Below are 6,965 nucleotides of genomic sequence, written 5' to 3' on the forward strand. Positions count from 1 at the left end.
AACTAATTAAAGAAAACATAACATTTGTGACATAAAACGATTCAATTTACATCACGTCACAATACAGCAGCTTGATTACAGTTACATATGTAGTTGACAATGGTCTTCCTTATTCTCTGCTTGACAATATCGTTCCTTGGCATAGTAAAGTACAACAGGTCAAAAATAAATTTTTAGTGCAGGAGAGACCCAGGTATATTTAGCCATACTTCTATTGTAGTAATTAAAATATATTATATATATTTGTCTTAGGTTTACACCTTTGAGACTGTTGCAACATTCAAGTCTTTGTTTAATAAAATAAATGTAAAGCTTTAATTTCCATCTGTAGGAAGCTACATCATCTTTTACTTATTCTATCCTGTAGCTCAATGGTGTAAGTTCTTGACTCTGGAGCGGGCGATCTGGGTTCCATTTCCGTCTTAGTCATCATTATGCAATCAAATTATAATATTTAAATTTCCCAGATGAATTGACTTATATGCCTAATGTATTACTATATCAGTAATCTGTAATCAGTAATATAATCTTCAGCTTCAGCTTTTTCTTCATCCAACACTCATTCTGTGGCTCAGTGGTATAAGTTCTTGACTCGGGAGAAGGAAATCTGGTTTTAATACCCATTGGAGGTAGGTTTATGCATTCAGTTCTTAAAGGTCCATGCACACGCTTTTTTCATGCTACACAATACAAAAGATTTGGTCCTTGATGTCTCAGTAAGGTGTCTGTAACTTTTCATGCCAAAAAGTGCTGTAGATCGCCCACACGGCCCGCCTGAAAATGTGTGTTTTAAACTCTCATCCACACACTCTGTTTTCGGAGTGTGTCGCAAGCGAACTTGATCGCCACACCCCTTTGAGGAAGCGCATAGTCGTGATGCGCCAAGAGGATCAAAAGTCACGGTCACTGGATCCATTGTAACAGCGAAAACTGGCTACCTCGTCCTCGTAGTGGAGTTCAACCATACGTTTGCTGCTGTGTCAAAATAATTTTTCCATAATGGGGTCTTCAGCTGCAGCTTATATTTTGCCGTATTTGTGTGTAATTAAGTGCCAATGTGGGAACAGGGAATGCCTACAGAGGCATGGTGTGACAGCAACTGTTGCTGTCAAGATATTGCATGTGTTTATTACTTTTAATAATTAATGAAATTAAAATTTTGATAAATCTTACCTCAAGACGCTTGAACCAGTTGCCAAACCTACTGTCATGTATGGTTGATGATCCAGGACTAGAGCCAGTATGATTGAATGTGTATTTATTACAGAAAACATTAATATAATTAATATACAGTATATCAGACATTTACACATGCATGGAATAAATCAGTATCTCCGACATTAAACAATTTTAGAACATTTTACTAGTTACAGATTAATCATAATGTACCTGTGAACTCTGGTTTACAAACATAGTTTTGGTTCTAAATACATATTGACCTAATATATTTTTAATTGCTTTTAGTAAGTTGTATGATATATCAAGTGCTAAAATATAAAACTAATAGAAATGTAGTTATTGTTTTTTTCTTCATAAATTTGACAGTACTATGTCTGTGTGTAAGTCTTTGCAGTTATCTAGCCTAGAAGTATTGTCAGCTGGTGCTGGGGACTTCTAGGGCGAAGAGTCCAAGTCATCCCACCTTTCCTGGTCTGGAACAGGGCAGGGTTTCCTGTGGGGCAAGGCACCTATGTTGGACTTAGACCACCTGTGAAATACATGAATTATTTTTATATTTAATAAAAGTTGAAATATTATAAAACATTTGTCTGTTTTCCCTAGTAAAAAAATAGTTCAGTGAAACAGCAATAGTCAAAGCCAACTTTATTGTCAACCAATGCACCAGCAATGTTCAGTATTTCCTATGTATCTCACAACCCTCACAAATGTAAACAATATATTGAGGTACAGTAGTTAGGTCAGTTTTAATGGTTGGAGTAAACACGTTTTCAACTTAGGTTTTATGGTGCTGGTTTGTTAAATCTTGGCATGACATTAATGACCTCCTTACTGTCTGTCACGATCGCACAGATGCGGACCCACATGCACAGCACGACACAGCTTGGAAAGTGATAAGGAAGATTTTATTCCAGGTTATGCGGGTTCAACGAGGACAGGCAGAGACGGGCTCAGGGACAGGCAAGGTTCATACACGAGAGGGATTACAATACCAGAATCGTCGAGCGTCAGATCGTGGTTAGGCAGGCAAGGTCGGCAACAGGCAGAACAGAAGACCAGGGCAGACAAGACAGACAGGGACTAGGCAGGCTCAGAATCAGCAGTCAAAACAGGGTACACGAAACACGGCAGGACAGGATCAATAAACCGGACTATGACGGGAACACACAAACAACGATCTGGCAGAGAACTAAGGACACAGGTGGTGGTTAAATACAAGAAGTGATTACTGATTTAAAACAGGTGTGTGTAATGACCGGGTGAAGCAAGAACAGCTGTGACGTGACATAAACCGGAAGTGAAGCTCGAACTGAAACAGAAACCGGGAGACTACCAAAATAAAACAGGAAGTGGAAACTGGAAACCCAAAACATGATTATATAGCTGATGACCGAAGTCCTTTTAAAATAAAACTGAAACACAGAGCCAGAACCTGACACTGTCAGGTTGCTCAAATTCTGCTCAGAGGGCTGGTGGGACAGGGATGTTTACAAGGTCCTCCATATAATGACCTGGGTCCAGCAGGAATTTATTGAAGATGGTCTTCATCACATTTTCCACATAATCTGCACTATAACACGAGAATTACAAATTACCCGTAAACAGACTAAAATATCAAAATAAATTGACCAACTGTATACAGAATAAATATATAGACAATAATATAGATCAGATTATGAATACTACAACTACTGAAATGTGAAATCCAAAATCTCAAATAAAACTGCACATTGGCCAACAATATACTGATTATACTGCTGTTAAATGTACATATAGTACCTTTGCTTCTGAGGTGAGCAACAACTCTTCTACAAGGCAGATGTGTGCCCACAGCCTGCAGTGGAGTCAGTTTGAGAAGCAACCTCCTTGCGTTTCCGTAGCTGGCATGCGTCAGCATGTATAAAAAAATTAAAAAAAACATACGACATGCAACACATACGAGAAGACAGCAACAACATACATGTTAGACTTAGATAGAACTTGCCATAACCCATATTCACAGGCTTACTTGGGCTATGACATACACTTGACAGGCTCGGTAGTAATTATAAACACAGACTCTCACAACTTACTATCGCAGCCAAACCAAAGTCATGTGGAGGCTAGCGCTTTAGGCTAGCGCTAGCCGCTAACGCTAACTAGCAGCTAAAATGTGAAATGTGAGTGAATGACCTCAGTAACATATATCACACGATTCGAACCGGACAAATGCTGGAGAGGCTTGGACTCATCCAAATTGCGTGGCGGCACCTTGCAACACTGTCTCTCTCTGTCGCTGTAGCTGTTAGCATCAACTGTTCTAGCAATTAGCATTCCTTACACAGGAGGGAAGCTAGATTATAAACAATGAAACTTCTGGAGTACATACATCAAATAAGTATCTGTAGTAAATTCTGTTCCTCTTATGGGGTTATTTCTGTCCATTGCAACTAGGGTCAAGTTGACCGTGGTGTCAGGTTGGCCACTAAAACAAATAAGCTGTTGCAGCTGTGTAAACATGGACTTTCGATGGACACGTAGGCACTTGCTGGTTGCATAAACAACACAGCTTTAAAAAGGTGGGCATTTGGAGATGTTTCTTAGAGTGCCTCGCAGAGGGTCTGCTGCAGACATCCAGCTGACCTTTTTCGACCTCTCAGTTTGTTCTGCAGACGAACCTCCAGGTGAATTCAGCCACCACCTCTCTCATAATTATTCTGTAATTGTACTATTTCATTCGATGTAATAAATTCATGTGTTAATTTGAGCATAGAAGTTGAGTCAGTGTGAAATCTCTGACAAGGTCAGAACATCAAATACACCACATCATCAAACATGTACTTAAGTTTGGGGAAGCAGCAAGTGGATCACGTCTTGTAGGAACGGAGCGCAACCTGAGTGACTTCTTTTGTCTTTTAAAGGGCGGGTGGCAACCAACTGAAAGGTGCATTAGCGCCACCTACTATGCTAGCGTGCACAGAGAGTGAATGAAACAAAATGTTGCAGGTATATTTAGGGGTCCAGGTTTGTCCGGGGGGGCTGAAGCTGGTTTGTGAGTGGTCAAGCGAATGCAGACGTACATAGTCCGCCAAATTTGAAACGATGGTTTTAAAACCGGATTGGATAAACTCTCAAAAATGTTAAAATAAGTACGGGGCGTACTTCTAACACACCAGGAGTGTCTTAACGTGACCCAGGGAGTCAAATAAACGTACCAGACGTTCAACGTGCGTCATTGTTAGACGATCAATGCTATTAATTTTCACGTTTTTAACTTTAAGCTTTTTAACTTTTAACGTTATTCAACGTTTTTCATCGTGATGTCACAGCTAGAGTGTGAGGGCACGTTCTTTTAAGACAGAACTTCTGTCTTCAACTTTTCATTACAGCCACAATTTTCACTCTAGCAAAGTATTCTTTTCTCTCGTTTGTAGTCATACTTGTCTTCTTTGTAATGATGTGTCTGGCTAAGCCATCAGACCTATACTTTAGTCACTATGGACCTCAAAGCATAGAGAGATCCTGAATTTCCACCAAGATTCTAATGATAATTTTCACCAGACGTCTGGGAAAAAACGCAGAAGCAGACACATTTTGAAATCGTGACTGTGACCGGAATCTTGAGTGCTCAAACTTAAAATTCAAACCAGTTGCTCATTGAAGCCTTGGGATTCATAAAGTGAAGTTATTTCTGTCATACCTATTTTGCTGGAATACGCCTATTTATCAGCATTGAAACTCTGCATTCACAGAGCAGAGTGAGCCTCATTTTTCCACCTTTCGTCTCCATGGCGACGGCACAGCTGCAGATTTGACTGCCAGGTGAAACTCCTGATGCTCAGTGTACACAGTAGTTCCATGCTTATTACTGATTAGTCAACTAAACTATTGGATTGTGTAGTAATTAAGCACACACTACCTCTAAATCCTTTCAAAATAAAAGCACCAAGCCAAATAATTAGCTTTAATAGCAATATTTTTGCTTTTGGCTGGGTAATTATGACCATTTAAAGATTGATTAACAGTTATTACCCACACATGCTTCCCCTATGTCCTTTTAAAATAAAAGCACCAATGTAATTTATTATCTTTAACTTGACTGTTTTTGCCTTTGAATGGTTAATTATGACTATTTAAAGACTAATTGACAGTTATGTTATTACCCCCACACATTGCCTCAATCCTTTCAAAATAAAAGCACAATCTAATTTATTACCTTAAATGGTGTCACAGTTTGAGCAGTCTCCTATTTTATTTTGAAGAACTTCCTGTTCTGTTCATTTCTCAGCTGTTTCATGTCATCCCTGGTTCTCATCTTGCACACCTGTCTGTAATTAGTAATCACATTCCAGCATATAAGCTCCAGGTCTCACACTAGCCAGTTGCCAGATTGTCGCGTGTCCTCGCCACTTTCCAGCATTGCCGTGTTTGCTTACCTTTGATATCGATCCTGTTCCTGATCCTCGTTGTTCCTGATTTCTGCATGCTCCTTGTCTGTACCTCAGCCGTGATTACCTAATAACGTTCCTGATTGTTTTTGACCTGAGACCGCCTGATCCTTGTCTGTACCTCTGCCGTGCTTATCTGGTGACAATCTTGCCTGTTTTGGATCTTAGCCTGCCTGCACCTTATTTGTACTGTCGCTGAGCCTTCCCATGTATGACCCTGCCTGACTGGACCGTGATTGTATAAAATAAAGCCTGCTAACTTTCAACCTACAACCTTGTCTGAAGCTGTGCATGTGGGTCTGACATCTCCGTGGTGCTGACAAATGGCAAGATTTTTGGTTCTGACTGGTTAATTATGACTACTTGTTAAACTATTACACAGTTAAGCAATTAACTAAAAATACTTCCTCAAATCCTTTCAAATTAAAAAGCTAGTCAGCTTTTTCATGATTGACAACAATGCACCTTCGTCAACTTTTTAGTCTTTGTCATGATTTGTGTTCTTGTGTCTAGTGGTTTCCTGTTTTATTTTGGTAGTCTCCCGGTCTCTGTTTTGTGTTCTAGCTTCACTTCCGGGTTATGTCACGTCACAGCTGTTCTTGTTTCACCCGGTCATTATTCACACCTGCACGTCATCAGTAATCGAGTCCCGTTGTATTTAACCACCACCTGTGTCCTTAGTTCCCTGCCAGATTGTTGAGTTGAGTATGAGTTGAGCGTCCCTAGTTTCCTGTGTTCCCTGAGTGTTCGTGTTTCTCGTGTTTTGTTCCTGTTTGCATCGTGTATCCTGCCCGACCCTGGATTATCTACTTACCGTGAGTTTTTGCCTGTTCCCTGCCTGTACTTTCGCCGAGCCTTTTCGTGTATGACCTGGACCGTCTGACCGTGCCTTTAAGAATAAACCTTTTGTTGATTATAATATCGTCTCCGTGCTGTGCATGTGGGTCCGCCGTCTGCCCGAGTCCCTGACAGAACGATCTGGCCAAACTTGGACCCAGCCAGCACTTAGCCTCCGGTCAGGTCAGTGACTGTTTTTTTTTTCCTCTTGCTGTTTTTACGGCAAATATAACTCTCCCGCGGAAGTATGGCTTCGGTTTCCTCCTCTCCGCCCCGTCGGATCGTCGTGCCTGCACCAACCTGCCCAGCTCCCTGGTTGTTTCCCTGGGAGGATTTCCTGCTCTCACGCGGCCCCCAGTCTCCAGTTCAGCCGCGCGCTGCTCAGTCTCCAGTTCAGCCGCGCGCTGCTCAGTCTCCAGTTCAGCTGCGCGCTGCTCAGTCTCCAGTTCAGCCGCGCGCTGCTCAGTCTCCAGTTCAGCCGCGCGCTGCTCAGTCTCCAGTTCAGCCGCGCGCTGCTCAGCC

At 41.4% G+C, this 6,965-nt stretch overlaps 1 long non-coding RNA gene across 1 annotated transcript; it reads right to left on the bottom strand.

Annotated features, from left to right (window-relative positions):
• Positions 1–1,250: 1,250 nt before the first annotated feature.
• LOC129604169 (uncharacterized) lies at positions 1,251–4,187 on the bottom strand. Its single transcript, XR_008694842.1, has 3 exons — positions 2,959–4,187; positions 2,172–2,744; positions 1,251–1,708 (listed from the first exon to the last, which is right to left on the bottom strand). It is a non-coding gene; the product is annotated as an uncharacterized LOC129604169 (long non-coding RNA).
• Positions 4,188–6,965: the final 2,778 nt, after the last annotated feature.

This window comes from Betta splendens, chromosome 5, assembly GCF_900634795.4.
Source record: "Betta splendens chromosome 5, fBetSpl5.4, whole genome shotgun sequence".
NCBI classification, from domain to species: domain Eukaryota; kingdom Metazoa; phylum Chordata; class Actinopteri; order Anabantiformes; family Osphronemidae; genus Betta; species Betta splendens.